The sequence below is a fragment of the Bos grunniens genome, chromosome 1, assembly GCF_055505025.1.
Source record: "Bos grunniens cultivar Pamir isolate PY7600 chromosome 1, Bosgru_T2T1.0, whole genome shotgun sequence".
Classification (NCBI taxonomy): domain Eukaryota; kingdom Metazoa; phylum Chordata; class Mammalia; order Artiodactyla; family Bovidae; genus Bos; species Bos grunniens.
This window is the reverse complement of record NC_141165.1, coordinates 90,024,621-90,050,057: the sequence shown is the minus strand read 5'-3', so window position 1 is coordinate 90,050,057 and position 25,437 is coordinate 90,024,621. Positions and strand designations below refer to the sequence as shown.

The 25,437-nt window shown below is 49.2% G+C and overlaps 1 protein-coding gene and 1 long non-coding RNA gene across 2 annotated transcripts in view; one reads left to right on the top strand and one right to left on the bottom strand.

Annotated features, from left to right (window-relative positions):
* SEMA5B (semaphorin 5B) overlaps positions 1 to 25,437 on the bottom strand; it is a 125,607-nt gene that overhangs the window by 44,267 nt on the left and 55,903 nt on the right. The window lies entirely within an intron of this gene.
* Positions 3,317 to 6,471, top strand: LOC147379879 (uncharacterized). The gene is made up of 2 exons (XR_015164573.1): positions 3,317 to 3,790; positions 6,442 to 6,471. It is a non-coding gene; the product is annotated as an uncharacterized LOC147379879 (long non-coding RNA).

Sequence of the window (25,437 nt, the reverse complement as noted above, 5' to 3'; positions counted from 1 at the left end):
GACAGAGGAGCCTAGCAGGCTATAGTCTATAGGGTCGCAAAGCGTCGGACATGGCTGAGGTGACTTAGCACACACACATGCCCGCACCTGGGCCCCTTCCTCTCCCCTGGACCCCAGGCCTACAAGTACCTAATTTCTGCAGCAGAAGTTCCGCTCACATTATGGTTTTCATGTAAATATGTCCTCCAAGTCCCTCCTGAATCAATAATTGCTTGGTGGACATCACTGTGCCCACCTGGGCCCCAGTGCAGCACGCCTGCTGTGTGAGGAGCAGGGAAGGGCACACAGCACAGGACTGAGGGTGGGAGGGACAGGGACTGAGGACAGGACCCGGATTCCAGGTCTCCTCTGCTCAGGTGAGGTAGGAGGGAAAAGGGAGAGCGAGCTGGAACAGCTTTCAGACATGGGAGCAGCACACAGACCAGAGCTGCCCAGAGACAGGCAGCCTCAACACTCATTAGGGAGGAGACGGGAAGAGTCTTTGTTGAGGTGAGTGTTTCAGTCCTGAGGATGCGCGGTGGTGGAGATGCTGACTTCAGGAATCCCACAAGGGCCGTGCCCAGCCTATTTGTCCATCACCTTCAGGGACCTCCTCTGCCCTTGGCAAGAAAGCCAGGAGACCTTAAGAGGGGTTCAGAAGAGGGACAGAAGGAGCCCAGAGGCAGGGAATGGTGCTGTAGGGGCACACAGCCAGGGCTCCATGAACCAAGGCCCGAGGACATCAGCAGGGCAGGGGTTGCCATAGTGAAAAAGGCTGCCATAGTGAAACAGGAGAAGGTGGTCAACCTCTGGGTCACAGAGGGTTACAGGGTCTGACTTCCTGAGCTCTTTCTAGATACTTGGGGTGGGGCTTGACTTCCCAACTCCCAAGAAGTCCCCATCTTTGGAAATGATCTCTCCATCCACATATCAAAGGGATAGGCCCCCAGCAGGCTCACACGTACCCTATCCCCACCCCATCACAGCTGCCTGCACCAAGGGAAGACCAATCAGATGCTCTCCCCAGCCATTTGGGTATACACTCCCTACCCCAAGCCCAGAGTCAGGGCGGTCACTGTAGAGGAATTTGGAACACTAATGGCCCCATGGAATGCCATCTCCCACCTGTCCTGTGGGCTGAGAGGAGCAGAGATGATCTGAAGTCAGAGACCAGTGACAGAAGAGAGCAGAGACTCCCTGGGACACTGCCAGCCTTTCAGTTCCCAGTTCTAGCCCTTTTCTGAGTGAGGTCTGTGTTCTACTTCCACGAGCCACCCCCTCCCAGATCCTTGTAATCAAACTCCCTGTTTTTGCCTGGAGTCATGTCAGATCAGGTGTCACCTACTCAGTATTGTCTCCTCAGTGTCCATTCTCACCCTCCTTCTTCCTAAAGGAGCCTGTGCATCAGCAAGGGTGGGGTGGGGGCAGTGTGCCCTGCTCAGGTCCTGCCTGGTCTTCCAGACTGAGTGGTCCAGTGAGACACTGTGAAAAGTCTCATGGGGCCTGCAGGGAAGTGGCTGAGGAGGCTCCCTTCCTGCCTGACCTGTAGGTATGGGCAGCCTTGCAGCTTTAGGTGACCTCTAGCCACATGGTAAGGATCATGGTGCAGAAAGACAGATGGAATCTGGGCTGCTGATGACAGAATGAGCCCTGCTGTGCCTACCTTCAGGCTTCTTTCCCATGTTTGATCATCACACTTTGGGGTCTATCTCTTGTCTGTAAAATGGGGAGAGTAATCCCTCCCTCATAGAGTCGCTGCAAACATTTAAGGAGCTATTTTATCTAATAGGCTTAGATCAGCACCTGCCACAAACTAGGAGATGTATAGGTGCTCAGTTGTGTCCGACTCTTTGCAACCCCATGGACTGTAGGCCACCAGGATCCTCTGTCCATGGGATTCCATGGGTTGCCATCTCCTCCTCCAGGGAGGTGCTGTATAAAACTTGGCCATTGTTATTATTATTTTTGAATAATTCACTCCTAATTTATTTAAGCCCTTGTTTTTCAGGTCTCAGGTATCATTAACCAAGCACCATTCCTATTCCACACAATTGGATTTCTCATGCCTACAACCCACATGCCTAAGACAATCAGGAATTTCTCTTTCTAATATGTTTAGGTGGTCTGGATTTCTCCACTGGCAGTGTGTAGTGGAGGCCATGCCACCTTCCTGAGGCTTGCAGAGTTCCACAGAAAGCCCAGAGCTTGGGAGGCTGCCAGACCTGGGTGCAAACCTTAGTTCTGTCACCTGTAAAATAAGGGTAATATGTCCTTGGATAGAATGCTTGTCACCACGCTCCCAGAACTAAGTCTGGCACAGAGCAGGCCTTCTATGAAATACATTTGTATAAATGTTTCACGTACATAAAACACTCACCTAGTCACCTAAGTGTCTTCCCAGGCTCTCCCTGCATTCGTTTATACATACTTCATTGGGCATCTGCTGAATGCCTATTACATGCAGTTTCCTATACAGATAAAGGAAGTGAGGGAGGTGGAACACCCACAGGACGAAGACTTGGTCCCTGCTTTCGTGGAGCTTACACTTCACTAGGGGAGAGGAGACAGTCTCCCGAGGAACAAGCAGTCAGGAGGCAGAGACAGTGACCCGGGCCTGGGGTCTGGATGCTACGGGGGACAGAAAGCCTGTGCTTCTCCCTGTCTCCAAGCGCTTGTCACTGGCTCTGGGTGGGGTGCTCTAGAAGAGGGGGTTGGAGAGCAGCACCAGCAGACTCCTGCTATTTGGGGGACCCTCAGTGACGAGGAAAGCATGTTCCCAAAGCCTTGGCCAAACATTCTACTGTTTCCTTTCCTGCTGCTGCCCCAGTTCCCTGTGGTCCTCACTATGGGGTCACTGTAATGGTGCTTGGAAGCATGTGAATGCATGTTTGTGGGTGTGTGTGTGAGAGAGAGACAGAGAAAGAGAACGCACACCCACGTGGGCTGCCCCTTGAGGACGCCTCGCCTTCATGGGACTTCTCCAGAGCTCATTTTCCCAGCTCAGATAGTGGGAGGAGGATTAGCTGCAACCGTGGGAGGGGATGAAATTGCTGACTGAGAATGAAGGAAAGAGAAAAAAGGGCAGAGGGCCAGGCCCAAGGTCCAGGAAGGACCGCAGTCCTACAGGGACCTTTGCTCCTCTCTGGGGAGAAGGATGAGGGACACAGGGGTGGAGAGTGTGTGTGTGAGCTGACCCCCTACAGAACCCACACTGACCTCCCAGCACACTCCGTGCACAACCATGCCTTTCCTGCTTGCAAGGCCCACTGTCCAGACCTGCCTCTGGCAGGAGAAGCTAAAAAGTCACACCAAGGACCATCGAGTCATCCATCATTCCATTCCGTAGAAGGATAAACAGGGGGGTGTCCCAGCTCCCCTGCTGCTTATGGTCCCACAAAAGAGAAGGAAATATGAAGAGGAGATGAGCAGGAAGCAGAGTCCAAGGTGCCCTGGGAAAGGGAAGTGAGAGGATGCCGGGGGATGGAGGTCTAGACCCTCCCGTAAAAGGTGGAACTCAAATAGGGCCTTCAGGAAAGAAGAGGAGCTCTCCCAGCCATCGGGGAGAAGAGCATTCCAGAACGTTGAACTGGTAAGGGCACAGGCAGAGACACGGCCGTGGTCCATCCTCACATCATCTAGCGAGGCTGGAGAAGTGGGCAGCAAGAGACGAGTCTGGAAAGGAAGACCGAGGCCAAATGAGGGAGACTTCAGCACGAACCTGTAGCGTCAGGAGGTTTCTTCCGCTGAAAGGGAAGATGTGTCGATAGTTTGGAGCAGAGGAAGGATGTGGTTGAATCTGTGCTTTGGAAAGGTAGGTGGCAGGGGCAGCGGGAGGGATGGGTTAGAGCAGGCCACCTGTCTGAGAACTGGAAATGGGTACCTCGTCCTTTGAGAGAGGCCAGCCCATGCTCAGAGCGTGGCTAGGTCTCAGCCCCACTAGCACTTGCCCAACTGCAGGGGCACAGCCCTGGAGAGAAGCCAGGAGGGGCTGGAGGAGCGAGGGGGAGGGGCGTGGGTCACAGAGCTGAGCAGGCAGCAGTGGTGTGTGTGTTTGGTCACTTCAGTTGTGTCCACTTCTTTGTGACCCCATGGACTATAGCCTGCCAGGCTCCTCTGTCCATGGGATTCTCCAGGCAAGAATACTTCAGTGGGTTGTCATTTCCTCCAAGGCAGCAGTGGAGACCATTCAAATTAATGCTGCAAGTTGGTTGTACCCAGAGTGGCCGGGGTGTCTTTTGATTGCTATAAAAGGTATAATCAGAAAGGAAGAGACCCTGAAAGATGATGACTTGAATAAACATGGCTGCAGCCTGTTGAGAATGTGCCAAGCACTGTGCTAAACTCCTCCCTCCAAGACCTCATGGCAGTTTGGCAAGAAAGTTGCTCGATGCCCACGGATCACTATGCTCAGCTGATGAGAGGAAACAGACATGAGCAAAACTGAGGCACGCACACCACCACTTGATAACAGAGTGATCTGAACCCAGGACTGTCTGCTGCTGCAGCCCACCTCTGGGTCACTCCACACACCACCCTCCCTCGAGGAGAACTGGCCCAGCCCTCCTGGTATCTGCTGAGCCCTGGCTCTGTGAGCTCTCTAAGCAACTTCAGAGTTTCATTTGATTTCCTGAGTTGGCTTCCAGACCAAGGAGAGCGCTTTCTGGTTATAAATTATTGAGCTGACTTCCTGCCACAAATCAGTCTCCTGTGAGTCTGGCTGTGGAGGCCAGTTTTTCCAGGTCCTGAGTGACTCTGGAGAAAGGCATTCCAGAGGTTGGATGGTCAGGGCAGAGCCCCACCCCTAGGGCTCTGACAGTAGCCTGGCAGTGCTGGGTCCAGCCTTGACTGGATGGCCAGGGGCCAGGCTGGATGGGATAAACTGAGAGACTCCCTTCTGTCCCCACCACTGCTCAGCCCTTGAGCCCTCGGGGACTCTTGGGGAAGGGGGCTCGGCTGGTTCTCCTTCCTCAGGTTCCTCCCTCCTTGCCTGCATTCAAAGTCTCCACTTGGCTGCTTGCCTGGGAAAGGAGGAGAAAAAGAGAAGAAAAAGAAAAGAAGAGGAAATAGGGGGAACCAAGAGCAGGAAAGAACACCATCTGCCTGTGGTTTGGTGTAGAAGGGAAGGCATGGGGGCCGCTCCCCCCCTCCCACCCAGGATCACAAATGCTATCTTCCCACCCACCCATCACTCACCACTTGGGGGGCAAAGCTTAGCCAAGCTCAGCACAATGATAAAATTGAGATGCAGATTCCTTCCCATTGCTCTGAATAGAGCAGATTGGATACGGATTTCCCCCTTTTCTTCCCATTTAGACCATCTGGGCGGCTGGGGCCCCAGAGAAGAGTGGGACCAGGTGGGGGAGGGGCAGAGGTTTCCTAGCACTTTTCAGCTCTGAAACCTCAGGGTGAGGGTAACGGATGCCACCCCCACCGTATCCCCTTCCCTGGGGCAAGTTTGTTCTCTGTCTTTGTATTCTGCTCTCCGGCCTGGGCGGGGCCCGCTGGAGTCGCCTCTCCTCTGTCCTAGCAAACTCCAAGTGGTGCATTTGTCATCAGAGTCTACCGTCCTTCCTGCAGGCCCACCCACACCCCCCAACTGCAAATAAACCTATGGGGAGGATGGAAGGGAAAATGCGATCATAGAAAGTTGATAGGAAGGGCTATTAAAGATAGCTTTAAGCCTGAGGAAAGTGAAGCTTGGGGAAGAGTATCCAGCTTAAGGTTGGGGAGGGAGCTGGTGGGAAAACCAAGACTAGATAATAACAAGAGCAGCAACAACAAAGACCATGTTATTTTGTATCAGGATGTGTTCTACGCTCTTTGTATAATGCCATTTAATCCACACAATAACCCTACAAAGTAGGTACGATTATCATGCCTATTAGCCCATTTCATAGATGGGCAAACTGAGGCACAGACCTGCTAAGTAACTCGTATAAGGCCAAACTGGTAGAAGTCAGACCCAAATCCAGGTGGTGGGGCTCCAGAGCCTGCCCCTCGCACGGTCTCAGCACACCACCCAGGAAAATGGCATTATTTGACAGACCCTTGGGAGTGGAGACATGAGTGGACATGACTGAGTGACTGAACTGAACTGATCTTGTAACATAAATTTATTTCCTGTTTCATAGCTAAATAATTTTCCATTATGTAGCTCTAACTCACTTTCTTTACTCATCAATCAGTTGATGGACATTTGGGTTGATTGGGAAGATCTCCTGGAGAAGGAAATGGCAACCCACTCCAGTATTCTTGCCTGGACAATCCCATGGATGGAGGAGCCTGGTGGGCTGCAGTCCATGGGGTCGCAAAGAGTTGGACACGACTGAGCGACTTCACTTTCACTTTGGGAGTGGAGCTCAGGCTGCTCCAGTAAGCATTTGCAGATGGGGAAACTTAAAAAACAGCCCGCAGCCATTCTGTATTTATAATCACAAAATCTAGACTTGTTCCTCTGAACAGAGTATATCAACACAAAGTTAGAACTGGAAATAAGAATAGAAAGGGAATATTTACATCGCTTGGCAAAAGAAGCAAGTGTGAACCTCGTGAGGAGACGGCATGTGGCTGGACCAAACACGGGAGGAGAGAACCTGGCGCTCAGGGAGACGCCATGAATTAGATCCAGGACCCTGCCTCATGGTTGCAGCGCAGCTTAAGTGAAATAAGGTGAGTAGCATGTTTGGTTCATACCTTGTCGGAAAAGTAATATGAATGGTGGTGGTGGTGGTGGTCACCCTGAGGTGGTAAGGTCATGAGGAGGGGTTTTTTCCTGTCTTTCAGACAGTCTGTAATATTTAATTGTTTTCACATGGAGAAGAAAATAAAGGAGACTTGCCTACTTTAATTGCTGGAATTAAATGCTAAGGATGTTGCCAAACACAAATCAAGCTTATCTATTCATTAGAGCAGCCTCCTTTTTCTCCTCCCCGTGGGCAAGCTCTTTCCATGGAAATATTTTGCTATCAGATATTCAGTTGCTGTATAAAACGAAAACTGCATTTGAAAACATGCCTAAGCTCAAAAACAGCCCACGAATCCAGCTAAAGGCCTGGGTTTCCTTGGGGTTTCAATGACAGATCCACTGCTCAACATAAATCTTCGTGGGGAGGGTCCCTTTCGCCCCAGAGCATGGTTCTGAGCATCTGGAGAGGCAGTTCTATAACCTAGAGAACCCCGACAGAGACGCACGGTGCTGCTGACGGTTACACAACAGCGTGAATGTTCCTAATGCCGCGGACTACAAAATGGTTAAATGGGGTTGATAAGAGTGTACAATAGTGCAGCTGCTATGGAAGACAGTATGGTGGTGCCTCAAAAAAATACAAATAGAATTACCATGTGATCCAGTAATTTCACTTCTGGGTGCAGGCATACTTCATTGTATTGAGCTTTGCTTTATTGTGCTTCAAAGATTTTTCTTTTTTCTTTTTTTACAAATTGAAGGTTTGTGGCGAGCCTTCCTTGAATAACTCTATCAGTGTCATTTTCCAACAGCATTTGTTCACTTCATGTCTCTCTGTCATATTTTGGTAATTCTTGGAATATTTCAAACTTTTTCATTATTATTATATTTGTTACGATGATCTGTGATCAGTGATCTTTGATGTTACTATTGTTTTGGCATTTTTTAGTAATATTTTTAATTAAGGCATGTACAGTTTCCTAGACATAATGCTATTGCACACTTATTAGACTACAGTATAGTGTGAATATAACCCTAATACGCACTGGAAAACCAAAACATTCCTGTGACTTGCTTTATAGTAATCTTTGCTTTATCGCTGTAATCTGGAACTGAACCCATAACATCTCCAAGCTATGCCTTCACGTGCGCGTGTGCTAAGTCACTTTAGTCATGTCCGACTCTTTGTGACCCCATGGACTGTAGTCTGCTAAGCTCCTCTGTCCATGGAACTCTCCAGGCAAGAATACTGGAGTGGGTTGCCATGCCCTCCTCCAGGGGATCTTCCCGACCCAGGGATGGAGCCCAGGTCTCCTGCATTGGCAGGCAGGTTCTTTACCACTAGCGCCACCTGGGAAGCCCATGCCTGTATATATCCCCCCAAAATGAAAGCAGGGACTCAAAAAGATATTTGTATACCCATACACATCACAGCACTATTCAAAATAGCCCAAAGGGGAAGCAACCCAAGTGTCTATCAAAAGATGAATGAGTTTTTTTTAAAATGTGGTATATAATGGAATATTATTCAGCCTTTTATAAGGAAGGAACTTTTACACATATACAACATGACGAACCTTGAAGACATATGCTGAATGAAATAAGCCAGACACAAAAGGACTTATATTGTATGATTCCACTCATATGAAGAATAGTCTAATTTACAGAGACAGAAAGTAGAATGGTGGTTACCAGGGGCTGGGGAGAGGGGAGAATGGCGAGCTGCTATTTACTGGGCACAAAGCTTCAGTTTGCAAGACGAAAAGAGTTCTGTAGATGGGTGAAGGTGATGGTTGTGTTACCGAAAGGTATGTGTGGGCTGTCTGGCTGCTTACTTACTGCTCAAAAGCCAGCAAACAGGCTAGGTTGGTGGAAAGGAAAGTCTGCTTTACTTCAGATGCCAGCAACTGGGGCAGAGGGAGGGTGGTGGATGTCTGTCCAAAGGCCGATTCCCCCACTGACAAGCAGGGGATGAGAGCTTTTACAGACAGAAGTGTGTGTCGGGGGTGGGGGGGAGTTGTTTACATGCAGAAACAGCACAGCAATCTTTAACAGTCATCTTCAAATGGGCAGTGATCTGACCAGCATCATCTTGATTGTTTCAGATGAAGTTAATCTTCAGTTCCAGGGTCCATTTGTTTCCATTGTTTTGCGGTCAATTCTCACAATTGTGGCAGCTCGTGTCCTGAGTACAGTCTGGTCATCATGTAGTTCACTTCTCCACTGGTGTTTTGGTATCTATAACTCAGAGGATATGGCTCAGAATATTATCTATAGCCCTTGAGAAAGAGCTAAAGGTTCTTGACTATGCTAATGACTATATTATTATTATTATTACTATTATTAGTCTCCTTTGACTGTTTTCCTTTGTTTCCACATTTCTCACTGCTCTGATTAAACTCACTCTTTGACTAAAGTTTTCCAGAGGCAAAAGGCAGGCAGAGGACATGGTGCGTGGGCAAGGACTATACGGTCCTGCTCCATTTCAACTGGACAACAATGTGAATGTTTGTAATACCAGTTAACGGTACACAAGAATGCTTAAGATGGTAAATTTTACACTGTGTGTACACTACCAAATTTTTTTGAAAATAGTTTCTAAAATCCTCAGGATTGAGGAGGACCAAGAGACCCCAGCGGCTGTGCTGCTGACCCCCCAGAGGATCAGGTCTTCTCCCACTCTCCCCGCAGTGTGATGCCCACTGCCAGACCCTCACACCCACCAAGGCATACTTGCCCCTGATCAGTGAGTGAAGTGAGCCCCCTACTGTCCATGCGCACCCTGGTACCGGGCTGGGGCATCAGACTGCCCAGGCTGAGCTGAAACCACTAGGGGCAATTTCCGGTGAGTCCTTGGATATACAGGGAATGAGGCTGTCTTTTGAGACAGGTTAGGTGTGAGGACAGACGTCTGGGTGGACTGTGTGCTGGCCACTGTCTTCGTTTCCTGCTGCTGCTATAAGCAATGACCTGGTGGCTTCAAACAACACACATTCATTCTCTCCAGTCTGCAGGTTGGAAGTCTGACATGGGTCCCCCTGAGCTGAAATCAAGGGGTGGGCAGAGCCATATTCCTTCCTGGAGGCTCTTGGGGAGGATCTGCTTCCTTGCTTTTTCCAGCTTCTAGAGGCAGCCCACATTCCATCATCAGAGCCAGGAGCCCTGCCTCTCTATAGCCCTTCTTTGGTAGTTACATGGCCATCTTCAGTTTCAGTTCAGTCGCTCAGTCGTGTACGACTCTGCAACCCCATGGACTGCAGGACGCCAGGCCTCCTATCCATCACCAACCCCTGGCGTTTACTCAAACTCATGTCCATTGAGTCAGTGATGCCATCCAACCATCTCATCCTCTGTCAGCCCCTTCTCCTCCCATCTTCAATCTTTCCCAGCATCAGGGTCTTTTCCAATGAGTCAGTCCTTCGCATCAGGTGGCCAAAGTATTGGAGCTTCAGCCTCAGCATTAGTCCTTCCAATGAATATTCAGAACTGATTTCCTTTAGGATGGACTGGTTGGATCTCCTTGCACTCCAAGGGACTCTCAAGAGTCTTCTCCAATACCCCAGTTAAAAAGCATCAATTCTCTGGCGCTCAGCTTTCTTTATAGTCCAACTCTCACATCCATATATGACTACTGGAAAAACCATAGCCTTGACTAGCCAGAACTTTGTTGGCGAAATAATGTCTCTGCTTTTTAATATGCTGTCTAGGTTGGTCATAACTTTTTTTTCAAGGAGTAAGTGTGTTTTAATTTCATGACTGCAGTCACCATCTGCAGTGATTTTGGAGCCCCCCAAAATAAAGTTTCTCACTGTTTCCCCATCTACTTGCCATGAAGTGATGGGACCAAATGCCATGATGTTAGTTTTCTGAATGTCAAGCTTTAAGCCAACTTTTCCACTTTCCTTTTATACATTCATCATGAGGCTCTTTAGGTCTTCTTTGCTTTCTGCCATAAGGGTGTTGTCATCTGAATATCCGAGGTTATTGATATTTCTCAGGGCAATCTTGATTCCAGCTTGTGCTTCATCCAGCCCAGCCTTTCTCATGATGTACTTTTCATATAAGTTAAATAAGCACGGTGACAATATACAGCCTTGACGTACTCCTTTCCCAATTTGGAACCAGTCTGTTGTTCCATGTCCAGTTCTAACTGTTGCTTCTTGACTTGCATACAGATTTCTCAGGAGGCAGGTCAGGTGGTCTGGTATTCCCATCTCTTGAAGAATTTTCCACAGTTTATTGTGATCCACACAGCCAAAGGCTTTAACATAGTCAATAAAGCAGAAATAGATGTTTTTCTGGAACTCTTTTGGTTTTCCGATGATCCAGCGAATATTGGCAATTTGATCTCTGGTTCCTCTGCCTTTTCTAAAACCAGCTTGAACATCTGGAAGTTCATGGTTCATGTACTGTTGAAGCCTGGCTTGGAGAATTTTGAGCATTACCTTACTAGCGTGTGAGATGAGTGCAACTGTGCGGTAGTTTGAGCACTCTATGGCATTGTCTTTCTTTGGGATTGGAATGAAAACTGACCTTTTCCAGCCCTGTGGCCACTGCTGAGTTTTCCAAATTTGCTGGCATATTGAGTGCAGCACTTTCACAGCATCATCTTTTAGGATTTGAAATAGCTCAACTAAAATTCCATCACCTCCACTAGCTTTGTTTGTAATGATGCTTCCTAAGGCCCACTTGACTTTACATTCCAGGATGTCTGGCTCTAGGTGAGTGATCATACCATCGTGGCTATCTGGGTCATGAAGATCTTTTTTTGTGCAGTTCTTCTGTGTATTCTTGCCACCTCTTTTTAATATCTTCTGCTTCTGTTAGGTTCATACCATTTCTGTCCTTTATTGAGCCCATCTTTGCATGAAATGTTCCCTTGGTATCTCTAATTTTCTTGAAGAGATCACTAGTCTTTCCCGTTCTATTGTTTTCCTCATTTTCTTTGCACTGATCACTGAGGAAGGCTTTCTTATCTCTCCTTGCTATTCTTTGGAACTCTGGATTCAAATGGGTATATCTTTCCTTTTCTCCTTTGTTTTTCGCTTCTCTTCTTTTCTCAGCTATTTGTAAGGCCTCCTCAGACAGCCATTTTGCTTTTCAGCATTTCTTTTTCTTGTGGATGGTCTTGATACCTATCTCCTGTACAATATCACGAAACTCCATCCATAGTTCATCAGGCACTCTATCAGATCTAATACCTTGAATCTATTTTTCACTTCCACTGTATAATCGTAAGGGATTTGATTTAGGTCATACCTACATGGCTTAGTGGTTTTCCCTTTCTTCAATTTAAGTCTGAATTTGGCAATAAGGAATTCATGATATGAGCCATGATTTGAGTCAGCTCCCGGTCTTGTTTTTGCCAACTGTATAGAGCTTCTTCATCTTTGGCTGCAAATAATATAATCAATTTGATTTTGGTATTGACCATCTGGTGATGTCCACATATAGAGTCTTCTCTTGTGTTGTTGGAAGAGGGTATTTGCTATGACCAGTGCGTTCTCTTGGCAAAACTCTGTTATCCTTTGCCCTGCTTCATTCTGTACTCCAAGGCCAAATTTGCCTGTTACTCCAGGCTTCTTGACTTCCTACTTTTGCATTCCAGTCCCCTTTAATGAAAAGGACATCTTTTTTGGGTGTTAATTCTAGAAGGTCTTGTAGATCTTCATAGAACTGTTCAACTTCAGCTTCTTCAGCATTACTGGTCAGGGCATAGATTTGGATTACCGTGATATTGAATGGTTTGCCTTGGAAATGAACAGAAATCATTCTGTTGTTCTTGAGACTGCATCCAAGTACTGCATTTTGGACTCTCTTGTTGACTATGATGGCTACTCCATTTCTTCTAAGGGGTTCTTAGTGTAGATATAATGGTCATCTGAGTTAAATTCACCCATTCCAGTCCATTTTAGTTCACTGATTCCTAGAATGTCGACATTCACTCTTGCCATCTCCTGTTTGACCACTTTCAATTTGCTTTGATTCATGGACCTAACATTCCAGGTTCCTATGCAATATTGCTCTTCACAGCATCAGACTTTGCTTCTATCACCAGTCACATCCACAACTGGATGTTGCTTTCGCTTTGGCTCCATCTCTTCATTCTTTTTGGATTTATATCTCCACTCATCTCCAGTAGCATATTGGGCACCTACCGACCTGGGGAGTTCATCTTTCAGCTTCATATCTTTTTGCCTTTTCATACTGTTCATGGGGTTCTCAAGGCAAGAATACTGAAGTGGTTTGCCATTCTCCTCTCCAGTGGACCACGTTTTGTCAGAGCTTTCCACCATGAGCCGTCCGTCTTGGGTGGCCCTACATGGCATGGCTCATAGTTTCATTGACAAGGCTATGGTCCATGTGATCAGATTGGTTAGTTTTCTGTGACTGTGGTTTTCATTCTCTCTGCCCTCTGATATAGAAGGATAAGAGGCTTAAGGAAGCTTCCTGATGGGAGAGACTGACTGAGGCAGAAACTGGGTCTTGTTCTGATGGGCGGGGCCATGCTCAGTAAATCTTTAATCCAATTTCCTGTTGATGGGTGAAGCTGTGTTCCCTCCTTGCTATTTGAATGTGAATGTGAAGTTGCTCAGTCCTGTCTGACCAACTCTTTGCGACCCCATGGACTATATCCTACCAGGCTCCTCCATCCATGGGATTTTCCAGACTGGAGTAGGTTGCCATTTCCTTATCTGGGGCCAAACTACGGTGGAGGTAATGAAGATAGTGAAGATAATGGTGACCTCCTTCAAAAGATCCCATGCATGTACTGCTACACTCACTTCCCCCAACTCTGCAGCAGGCCACCACCAACCCATGCCTCTGCTGGAGATTCCTGGACACTCCCGGGCAAGTCTGGGTCAGTCTCTTGTGGGGTCACTGCTCCTTTCTCCTGGGTCCTGATGCACACAAGGTTCTGTTTGTGCCCTCCAAGAGTCTATTTCCCAGTCCTGTGTAAGTTCTGGCAGCTCTATGGTGGGGTTAATGGTGGCCTCCTCCAAGAGGGCTTATGCCATACCCAAGTGTGCTGCACCCAGAGCCCCTGCCCCTGTGGCAGTCCACTGCTGACCCGTACCTCCACAGGAGATGCTCAAACACAGTTCTGCCTCAGTCCCTGTGGGGTCCCTGGTGCCTGGTGCGCACAACGTTTGTTTGGCCCTCTATCTGTGGCCTTTATCCTCAAAGCCTCACAACCCACACAGGCTCCTGACTGGCTTCCAGTCTGTGACCCTGCATGTTGAACAACAAGGACAGGCAGCTCTGAGCCCTCATTCCCCCTTGAGACCCCACACACCTGCCCAGTTTTCTCTTCTGTCCAACTTTCCCAGGTCTTACCTGGGAAAGCTCTTCTGCTTTTAAGGGACTTTGTGATGACAATGGGCCCACGTGGACAGTCCAGGATGTGCTCCCCCTCGAGGTCCTTCACTGAACCACGTCTGCAAGGCTCGTTTGCTGCATAAGGTGACACCTCCACTTATGCTGCCTACCACACCCACGCTATGTGCTCACTCAACATGCCGCAAACACCGCTGGCATGAGACTCTTCTGTGCCTGAATTTCTAAAGAAGGAAGAGCGGGAACAGGTAAAGGATCACCACCAAGTCACAGCCACAGTCTTGGCGAGGAAGAAAGAGGCTACTGGGGAGGGGACAGTCAGGGAGCTCAGAGGTGGAACCAGTGGAGAGAGAGGAGCAGAGATGGGAGATGACTCATGCAAAGAAGGGGAGCAGTGTGTTTCCGGGGGCGGGGGTTGGGAGAAGGCAGTCACAGATGCAAAGGGGAGACTGCGGGAAAGATCTTACAGGTGAACCACATTTCGGACAAAGAAATTCATGAGCACTGGCACAAAAATTTTACCAAAGAGGGATGATTATTCACTGCCCCAAAGGATTTTCCAAAGCGTTCTTCAAGTAATGAGTTCCACTGTGTTCTTAAAATAGGATTTACACCCAATTTTTCAGTCACACATAAAAGGATGCTTGTAAATCTATGGAAATGAAGTGAGACCAGTAACATCTGCCGCCTTCTGTGCTGGTGGTGTCAGAGGGAGTGGGAAGGAACCACGGCCTGGCAGGGTGGGGGTTGGTGGCTGGGAAGGAACCGACTTCCAGCAGGGGGCCGGGCTCGGCCTCTGGCCTCCATGTAGGCCTCAGGCAGGCTTCCTGCGTTTCAGTTCAGTCGCTCAGTCATGTCCCACTCTTTGTGACCCCATGAACTGCAGCACGCCAGGCCTCCCTGTCCATCACCAACTCCTGGAGCTTGCTCAAACTCATGTCCGAGTCGGTGATGCCATTCAACCATCTCATCCTCTGTCGTCCACGTCTCCTCTCGCTTTCAATATTTCCCAGCATCAGGGTCTTTTCCAACGAGTCAGTTTTTCGCATCATGCGGTCAAAGTATTGGAGTTTCAGCTTTAGCATCAGTCCTTCCAATGAATATTCAGGACTCATTTCCTTTAGGATGGATTGGTTGGATCCATCCAGGAGATCCAACCAGTCCTGCATTTCACATGTGCACAACCCAAGGGCAGAGAGGGGAGGGGACGGAAGCAATAGGTCAAGTTCTTGGACTCCAAGGCCCAGTTCCTCCTGCCTCTCCTCAGATTTTCCATGACAGCAGACCCGTGAGTCTGTGTCAGCAGCAGAAGTTGCCTTGCTCCTACCTGCACACAGCCTGCTTACACATTTCCGGGACAATACCGAAATGTCCAATTAGGGACAGTGCCGTTCATCCTAAAGTTATTATTAAAGTTGTAATAATAGAGAGAAGACTCCAAATGCCCTCAAAGGGACATGATGTCAGTGGCTGATTTCCCACCTCTTTGAGGAATTAGTGAACATAGCAGCACCAGTAGGAACAAGGGCTTTGGCCATTTCCCTCCCTCCCTTGCCCGCAGAGCCTGCAGGAAACACCTTGGACTGCAGAGCCTGATAATGTAGATGACAAGTGCCGTGAAAACCTTGGCCCCCGTACCCACTTCTCTGTCATTACCCCGTCCAGGTTCTTTGTAACCTTTCCCTTGGACTGAACTCTCATTTCTCGTTCTTTTCCCCAGATCTGTAGTTCTCCAAGTTTCTCCTGTCAATCCCCTCTTCTTTCACTCGGACAGATCTGGGTGGTCTCTGCTTCTTCCTCTCCAGGATTTCCAGCTCCATCAGCTCCCCAGGTCGCTAGACCACAAGGCCATCTCTGTCTCAGTGATATCCAGACATTTCTTCCACAACCTGCCCCAAATGAAGCTGTCACCCCTGTCCATTAACCTGCTCTTCCCACGTGGGATCCCTCCCACCAGGTATCGTGACTCACATCTCAGCATTCCCAGATTCCTTCTCCCTCAATCCCCACATCCAACCCATCATCAAACCGCGGCACTCGTACTTCAGCAGTGGATCCCAAACCCAGGGCTGGCGAGCCACACACGAGACAAGAGCACAGGGAGCCGGCAGGGGGGTGGAGGATGCACCCCCATCTGGACAGGACAGCTGTGACTCAGCTCGCCTCTTCTCCAGACTGTTGCCGTCCCAGGATGGGGGCCCACATCTACCCGTTTCTAAAGTCTATACTTCTGTATTTATGGGAAGCTCCTTTGTTTTTAGGCAATTATTATTTGCATTTTTGGAAATCCTATGCACGCCAAACAAAACACATCTATGACCTCAAGGCTCCTCCCCCTCAGACTCTCCCCAACTCTTCCTTCTCTCTGTCCCCAATGCCCATATACCAGTATGTCCTTGCTCCCTCCTAGTCAGGAGAACCACCTTCTCAGGGTCTTCCTGGGCCATTTTCTCCATCTTTCCTCTGCTGATCTCAGGCCCCACTGAACCAATGTCGGGCCTTTCAGCTTTAGAGTCAGGCCCTCTGGTGGTGAGGAGAATGTTCTATGTGCTTAGTCACTCAGCTGTGTTTGACTCTTTGCGACACCATAGACTGTAGCTCACCAGGCACCTCTGTCCATGGGGATTCTCCAGGCAAGAACGCTGGAGTGGGTTGCCACGCCCTCCTCCGGGGATCTTCCCAACCCAGGGATCAAACCCATGTCTCCCGCATTGCAGGTGGATTCTTTACCATTTGAGCCACGAGGCGAATGGCTTGGGTGAAAGAGACAGAGAAGAGAAGGCTGATGCCACTTAGGGTGACAGAGCCATTAATTAACAAAGTTAAACATCTGGTGTTTAATTAACACCTTCCCTCCTCTTTCATCCTCCCTCTCATCTTTCCCCAGAGGGGCTCCCTGATGGGTGAAACTGAAGCAGAAACCAGGCGGGCAGAGGTGGGAAAGCGGGAAATGGGATGGGAGGTCCCGGCTGGAGGCAGGCCAGGGGAGGGGACTCCAGGGGAGGGGAGGGGAGGGTAGTGAAAGTCCCCTTATGCTGAAGAGGATGGGCTGGGAAGAAGCAGGCTTGTGTTTCAGCAGGAGGCACTCAGATTCATTTGAAAGTTTCTTGAGCAGAAGCTTGGTGCCTAGGATGGCATGAGGAAGTCCATGGCTCTCCTGCAGCCACACTGCTGGTTGCCTCCTTGACAGTCACTTGCTCATCCTCCTCAGCAACAAACCCCATGATACACAAAGTGGCATCATTCCCAGTCCCAGGTGAGATGCTTCCCAAGCTCTCCTGCAGTTAGGGGTGGCCTGTGTGCTGAGTTCTGACCAATGCGAACTAAGCTGGCAACTACAGATTCTGGAAAGTGTTGCTATCTTTACAAGAGAATAGACTCAGTTGACTCCATCCCCTTCCTCCCTGCCATGCAGAAAAATGTGATGTCCTGAGCTACAGTGGCCATTTCCATACCCAGAGAGGATAGGTTCCATGCCCTCCCAGGGAGGAAGATACAGACTCTCCTGATGCTATCATGTCACTGAGGGAAGATCAGCAGCTGCTGCCACCTCCAAACCTCTTGTTAAGTGATTAAATGAGTCCTTATGTCTAAAGCTATTTTAAGTGGTGTTTTCTGTTTCTTGAAGTTGAAAACATTCCTAAGTGGCACACTCCCTCCTGTAAAATCTCTTCTTTCTAGGGAGATAACGAGCTGACCACTTTTAATTAGGGTTACGTCAAGAGCAGACACTGCTGCTCAGAGCATTTGCCAACCTAGACTGCCTAGGATGTGGGGTGAAGGATGGGACAGCTGACAGCAGTGTGAGCTGCGTCTGCATTGGACCATGAGCTCTGAGGGGAGCCCTCTCATCACTGCCTCCCCACTGCCAAGCACAGAGCCTGCCATGTAGTGCGAGCTCAGCTGAATGCATTTGTGAATGAATACACAAATGGATGGATGTGCCAGTGGCACAGGTGTCCCCATGACAACCAGCTGGCAGGAAGGGACTGTCTAGCAGCTAGCTTGAATCTAATGGATTCAAGACCCACCCTTCTCTGAAGGCCATCCTGGAATCCCTCGCCCCTTTGGAAGCTCCCCCATACCCAGTTCCTACTATGCCCACCTACCCTGTTATTTGGCAATCCATCAAATGTCCCCATGGGTAACATACATGGCCCCCTGATCAGACTGAAAGCCTCTAGGGCAGATGTCAAGATCTTTTTTCCCCCAATAAACTGCCTTCAAATATTCTCTGGTCAATATAAAAAGTCTGAAAATATTCCATGTAAGTGAAAAATTCACCAAAGTCAATTTAGAGTGCTCCCTACCAGAAATGATGCCATTAACATGTTAATTTTAAATGTTCTAACATATCCCTTTTAATTAATTCTTACGATTTCCCCAGCTATTCATTTAGTTAAAACCAAAAACACATGACCCAAAGTGAACCAAAAGTCCTTGTTGGTGCATGCTGAAAATTACTCATATTTACTTTAATACTTACATTACCTCTAACACCTAAATGGAAATATTAGAATATTAAAATAAATTTGTTGAAAAGCCTTTTGTTTTGGCAAAATTCTTTTAAAGCCCCCATAAACTACCAGTGTCTTGAGCACAGAAGACAGTTGATATTTTCATTTGAGGTTGATACTTTGGAGAAGTGCTAAGAGGCTGATGATTTAAGAAGTTGCCCAGAAAAGAGTTCCCCCTAAAAGGGATAGTCCCCTGATATCTACAATACACATGAAATTTTACTATTAGACTGATTACTTTGACTAGCTAAGTCACCTTAAAGTAAAACATTTAACCACCTGAGCAACAGTTTATATAATGAGAATAATACAAACAAAACCTTCTGTAGTGCCCTTGTGAGAATCTGATCAACATGAAAATTCATTTTAAGAATGCTTAAATAAGCATTTAAATGTAATTAGTCAAGGAAGAATTATCCCAGCAATTAATCACTTTTGAGTGCAAGCTTGTAGACCTTAGAACAGAAAAGAATCTCAGATTCCCGGCTTCCCAATCATCCTGCAAATGACCTCTATGAGGTCTTCAGAAATATCTGAGGAACTTCTTGAGTTTAATTAATGTGGTGCTTTGTAGGAGAGAAAGAAGAGGGGGAAATGTGGGGGTGGAAGTGCTCTGTAGCAGGTGCTGTTGGTGTCCTGCCAGACCCTCATTTCCGGGCTGGTGTACCCATCTCCCAGCGGCCAGCCGACAGCCTAAGGCAGTCTCCTCAAGGAGACGAGCTTGGAGGACTAGCAGGCCATCACTGACTGGTGCAGGGGTGTGAAAGCCCAGCCCCTTCTCAGTGTAATGCTTTCTGCAGTGCGGTTCTCACTCCAGGGCTCCCACTGGGGCCAGGCAGGCCTCCCCGTTTGGCATCCTGCCCTGGGTCTGTCCTGCTTCCCTCACGCCCTCTCAGATGCTTCATAAGCGCACTTCTAGCCAACCACCTACGTGAGAATCTCACTCAGGCTCTGTTTCCAGGGAAGCAGCCTGGAGGTTCTGCAATGCCTTGGCACTGTGGAGCAGGACTGATGAGGAGACAGGGGAAGAAGCGAACAGGCTGGTGGAGGTGTGTGTGCTCAGTCGTGTCCGACTCTTTGTGACCCCATAGACTGTAGCCCACCAGGCTCCTCTGTCCATGGGATTTTCCAGGCAAGAATACTGAAGCAGGTTGCCATTTCCTCCTCCAGGGGGTCTTCCCAATGCAGGGATCAAACCCATGACTCTTGCATATCCTGCACTGGCAGGCGAGCTCTTTACCACTAGTGCCACCTGAGAATGGGACCAAACGGCAGTCTTGTCTGGCCTAGGGCTCTGCCCCCTCACCTCTAAGCCAAGCACAGCGTGGGCCAGGCCAGCCCGCAACCCCTCCAGGGCTGGAGCCTTGAGCAGAGCTGCTATCTGCACCTTCATCCTTCCTGCCCCCCGACCCCCTACCCCCGCCCCACTCCCACCCCATGCTCTCCTAATCTCCAAGGCCCCACACATTTTTCTAGAAAGTTGTAAATCCAAAAAGCAACTGGTCTCCACGTCAGGCCAGATTATCAGGATGGGCCCCAGGCAAGTTCAGGCTCACAGACTCACACAGGATTAGCACAGAAAGGGCCTTGGGAGGCAGTGTAACTCCCCAACACACTTTAATCTGGATTATATGTCTGCTTCCATGCTCTCCCCTCTCATTATAATTCTGATAATTACAGTCTGATCTGTTTGGCTGTAAACCGTTCACACAGCTAGACAGAGTCAGAAAAGCATGGTTGACAATCCCCCTTCCGGGGTCCTTTTCTCAGGGCTGGTCTCCCCAGCAGCAGTGAACCTTAGTCAGAAGGGATGATGGTCCTGGGGGTGACTTGTAGTGGGTAGGCTGGAGATTGAAAGGGTGCTAACTGTTGAGAGTCCCTTGGACTGCAAGGAGATCCAACCAGTCCATTCTAAAGGAGATCAGTCCTGGGTGTTCTTTGGAAGGAATGATGCTAAAGCTGAAACTCCAGTACTTTGGCCACCTCATGTGAAGAGTTGACTCCTTGGAAAAGACTCTGATGCTGGGAGGGATTGGGGGCAGGAGGAAAAGGGTTCGACAGAGGATGAGATGGCTGGATGGCATCACTGACTCGATGGACGTGAGTCTCAGTGAACTCCGGGAGTTGGTGATGGATAAGGAGGCCTGGCAGGCTGCAATTCATGGGGTCGCAAAGAGTCGGACATGACTGAGCAACTGAACTGAACTGAACTGATGCCTCTAAGCTTGGAGACGGGGAGGGCAGCTGTTTGCATTCCAAGCTCCCCACCCCCACAACACAACTGGAAATATCAAGTTTGGTAAGAGAAAGTGGAAGTCACTTAGTCATGGCCGACTCTTTGTGACCCCCATGGACTATACAGTCCATGGAATTTTCCAGGCCAGAATACTGGAGTGGGTAGCCTTTCCCTTCTCCAGGGGATCTTCCCAACCCAGGGATCAAACCCAAGTCTCCCACACTGCAGTCAGATTCTCTACCAGAGAGGGCAGAGGGGAATCAGGGAAATCTGGGTCTTCCTGCGGTTCATAATGCCTTGTGAGGACATGTGGGGTCATCCTGTCCATTCCCCCAGGCTCCAGCTGAGACGGCTCCTCCCCACACCAGGGCAACTGGATTTGGGGACGATAGGGGTCACTTCACATCAACCACACCTCCTAGTGACCACATAAGTGTCTGCTGCTCATCAGTGTCAGGACATTCCTGCATCTTTTCTGCATTACGAACCAACACTTATCAAGGGCACTAATAAATGCCAATGGCCTCAAGAATTGGGGGAGGATACACTCTCTCTCTGGAGAAGGCAATGGCACCCCACTCCAGTACTCTTGCCTGGGGAGACTGGTAGGCTGCAGTCCATGGGGTCGCTAGGAGTCAGACACGACTGAGCAACTTCACTTTCACTTTTCACTTTCATGCATTGGAGAAGGAAATGGCAACCCACTCCAGTGTTCTTGCCTGGAGAATCCCAGGGACGGGGAAGCCTGGTGGGCTGTCACCTATGGGGTCGCACAGAGTTGGACACGACTGAAGCGACTTAGCAGCAGCAACACTTTCTCTCAGGCTTTCCCCTGTGGCTCTGCAGTGAAGACTCTGTCTGCAGTGCAGGAGCTGCTGAAGGCGTGGGTTCGATCCCTGGGTTGGGAAGATCCCATGGAAGAGGGCCTGGCAACCCACTCCAGTATTCTTGCCTGGAGAATTCCATGGACGGAGGAGCCTGGCAGTCTACCATCCATAGGTTTGCAGACTTGGGCATGACTAAACAACTTAGAATGCATGCACCCACACACACTCTCTTGATCTCTTTGGGGAGAGAGAATTCTGTGGTCTTCTGCTGACTTAATGCTTACCTCTGAACACATTTTCCTCACCAATGAGCCCAACTTACCAAATGCCAAATACCAGGTCTTCTGGAGATAATACATGATTCCTACTGTTTAATAATTATATCTAAGCTTTATTTTCTTTATTCTATGATAGGCAGTATGATTCTTGCTGCTGCTGCTGCTGCTAAGTTGCTTCAGTTGTGTCCAACTCTGTGCGACCCCATAGATGGCAGCCCACCAGGCTCCTCTGTCCCTGTGATTCTCCAGGCAAAAATACTGGAGTGGGTTGCCATTTCCTTCTCCAATGCATGAAAGTCAAAAGTGAAAGTGAAGTCGCTCAGTTGTGCCCGACTCTTAGCGACCCCATGGACTGCAGCCCACCAGGCTCCTCCGTCCATAGGATTTTCCAGGCAAGAGTACTGGAGTGGGTTGCCATTGCCTTCTCCATGATCCTTACCATATGCTATAAAATAAGCTTCATTGTCTTTTGACAGCTAAGGAAACTGAGAGGTTGGGTTGCTTGCCCAGAGTCACCCAGCAAGTGACCCAGCCCAGATCTGGCCTCATGTCCATTCAAGGCTAAAACCCATGCTGTTAGCCAGCTGGTTTCCCACCTCCTTACAGGGCTGCTGGAGAGCCGATTCCTCCAGGAAGAAAGGGGGGTTTGGTGATCTCTGCAGCTGTGGGGATGCAGAGCAGGGAAGCTTCCTGGGCCCTCTCCTCATCTTTGCCCCAAGGCTGTCTCCAGCTCAGCTCCTCTCTCCCTGCCTAGAGTGTCTTCTCAACTTTCCATGTCATACTGGGTTCTGGATCCATCTTTTTCAGCTCTTCTGCTGCTACCAGGGCCATTGATCATTATTTTCTGTTCCATCCTCTACAATGGGAGCTCCTAGCTGCACTCACATCCTGCTCCACCCCTCAGACCTCACAAGCCCTGGGTCCTCCCAGTGTGCCCCCCTCCCTGCTGGAGCCCACCTGTATTTATACTCAGGGGTGAGTCAAGTCCTCTGTGCCTCTCTGAATTGCTCACTGCAGCGGGACTTGGTGCCACCGGCACCCTCTTCTCCTTCACATTAACGTCGCTTTCCAGTCACTGCTCATCAGCTGGGCCAACAGCGGGGGTGGCAGAGAGCAGCGAGGCAGATAATCCAAGGTAGCAGGGAATGTAAAAAATCATCTCTATTTGGCTGTGGAAGGTATTTTTGGACTTACAGTTGAATGTGGGTGTGTGTGATGTGTTGGGAATTCACAACACTTCAAACCAAATCCTGAAGCGAAACCAGCAGGACCTGACTGCTGCTTTTAGGAATTAGAAAATCATCTACCCGTTCTACCTCCTGCTGGGCTGGGGAGCTCAGTGACATTCAAGATCAGCTAAAGCAGAGCTGCTAACTGAAAGACAGGTCCACACCATCCCCTGACCTAGAGCCCCAACTGCAAACTTGAAGCTGGATGCCGACAGGGGCCAAGCAGCCACGTGAGCAAGGCCAGCTAGGGTAACACAGGAGAGCGTGCACCGCAAAGCGAGGACTGGAGCCCCCTCATAAGGGCACAGCCACTCCTTGGGGCAGCTGCAACTCAGCTCCAGCTGATGACAGGAGCCAAACAAAACACATCTGTGAAAGAATCTGGCCCACTGACAACTGGTTTGCAACTCCATCTCCAGGGTTCTCACACTTCAGCCTGCACCAGAATCTCCTGGAGGGCTTGTTAGAGTAGATTGTTGTGCCCCATCCCCAGGGTTTCTGATTCGGTAGCTCTGAAGGGGAGTGCAGGAATTTGTATTTCTAACAAGTTCCCAGGCAATGCTGAGTCCAGGACCACACTTCGAGAATGACTGTTCTAGCCTAGTGGCTATACGACAAGGGAATTTTATGGTTCCTTACCTTTACATGCTAAGTCACTTCAGTTATGTTCAACTCTTTGTGACCCCATGGACTGTAGCCCCCCAAGGCTCCTCCATCCATGGGATGCTCCAGGAAAGAATACTGAAATGGGTCTCCATGCCCTCCTCCAGGGGATCTTCCCAACCCAGGAATCGAACCCACGTCTCTTATGTCTCCTTTCTTTAGCCTCTTTACCTTTAAAATGTAATATCCTTCCTGTGTGAACTCACGAGGTAATCAGGTCCTTAAGAAGTTGAAAGTCGGGTGTACACTGAAGAAGGATGCACACACCTTTATGAAGTGTCAACTGTGCCTCGGAAGCGTTCTTGAACAGTATCTGCTTTAATCACAGCAGCGTTTCCTCGAGGGAGGAGTTGCTGCCCCCACTTCACTGCTGAGGAGCTAGGGCACAGAGTTGTTTATGACGTGCCCACGCCACACAGCTAGTAGTGACAGTTCTGGGACTGGAATCCGCATCAGCCTCACTCTAGCGTCCGTGCTTTTGCCAAGCCATCAAATTCCACAGAGAAACAGGCCCCCTTTTTAGAGCACACCTTCTTTCTGGGGGCAGAGCAGAATGGCTTCCTCTTTAGGGGTCCTCTAAGTCTGTTCACTGGGGCCACTCTCACAGGAAGGGCCAGATCAGGAGCCAGAGGACACAGCAGCCACCCTTTGTCACCTTCCAAAAGGAAGAATCAACCAAGACCTGGTCCCTGGGCACTGCCCAGTGGCTGTGATTCCCAGAAGACAGGACTGTGCAGCTCTGGGGCAGAAATGGCCCTCTGAATGCCTTGTGTAGGAAGCCACAGCACCTTAGTCCTTGGCAATACAGCAGAGCAGGACGGGGGAATTGTCTGGTTAATGTCTGTAAACTCCTAAGGGCAAGAACTGTGTTTGTTTTGCTCAGCCCTGTATCCCTAGCTCCTAACATAACACCCGATGTGTAGTTGACACTGAATTATTTGTTGAATGAAAATGACTGAATGATGGAACAAAAGGTAGGGAATTTTGCTCTTAGCCAAAGGGACTTTGGATAATGTGCCCACTCATGACTGAAAGTCTAGACACTCATAAAGCAGCCAGCCTTGAGAAAGAAGATGTGGCAGGTGATAATTCTGCTCAAGGTAATGGATCGGAAATGTTTTTCGAATCCAGTGCGGGCTGAGAAGCAAAGATATTAACAGGTCTGCCAAGAGCTGACAAGAATAATGTCATGTTCACCTCTGGATCCCCAGCCCCTGTGCCTGTTAAATGAATGAGTGAGAGCCTCCCATCCTGAATGCCCAGTGGGGGAAGTTCATGCCCTGCTGGGAGGGAGCAGCGTGCCTCTGCAGAGGAGCTTCCCTCAGGCTTTCAGGCGAGCAAGAGGATGGTGTGAGAAGCACACGGACTTCAGTGGAAAGGCCTGGCTCCCACTGAACTAGTCAACACCACCCTCAGCGGGAGCAGTGCCCAGCACTGTGCTCTTAATCATGGGGCCTACTGCCTCCCTTCTCTTTCAGTGAGGGATAATAGCACAGGGACAACAACAATAGCACCACTAACAACTACTGCATAGACTTGTGATAAAGACAAAATGCTTGTGAAAGTGGTGGCACAGTGAGCATTGTAAGTGCTTGAGTCTGTAGACTGAAGGAATCTATTGAGGGACAGGCAGCGGCTGGGTCACTTCCCAGTCTGGACAGGCTTGGGAAGGGCCTCTCACCTTT